This window comes from Fulmarus glacialis, unplaced genomic scaffold, assembly GCF_000690835.1.
Source record: "Fulmarus glacialis isolate BGI_N327 unplaced genomic scaffold, ASM69083v1 scaffold21638, whole genome shotgun sequence".
Classification (NCBI taxonomy): Eukaryota; Metazoa; Chordata; class Aves; order Procellariiformes; family Procellariidae; genus Fulmarus; species Fulmarus glacialis.
This window is the reverse complement of record NW_009230405.1, coordinates 6,768-7,076: the sequence shown is the minus strand read 5'-3', so window position 1 is coordinate 7,076 and position 309 is coordinate 6,768.

The following is a 309-nucleotide window of genomic DNA, read 5'->3' as shown; positions in this document are numbered from 1 at the left end:
CAAACCAGCCACTTGACCAGGCGATGTGTAAGCTTCCTTCGGGGAGGGTTTCTCGGGCAGGGTGGAACCGTGAGATGAGGCGCGTGTCTGGATGTGTCCCTGCGTGTCGGTGTCCACAGGGGACAGGGGTTGAGTCCAGCAGACTTCTCCCCCCGAGGGAAGTTTCTGAGTCCTGGATGGGATTTCTCTTCCCGTCTCGCAGGGGTTGGGGGTACGCAGCAGGCGAGCGGGGCAGGCAGTGCCGCTGCGGGGTGCTTGTCTGGGCAGGCAGGACAGGAGCAGTTGGCATCACCCAGCGCAGAAACCCCG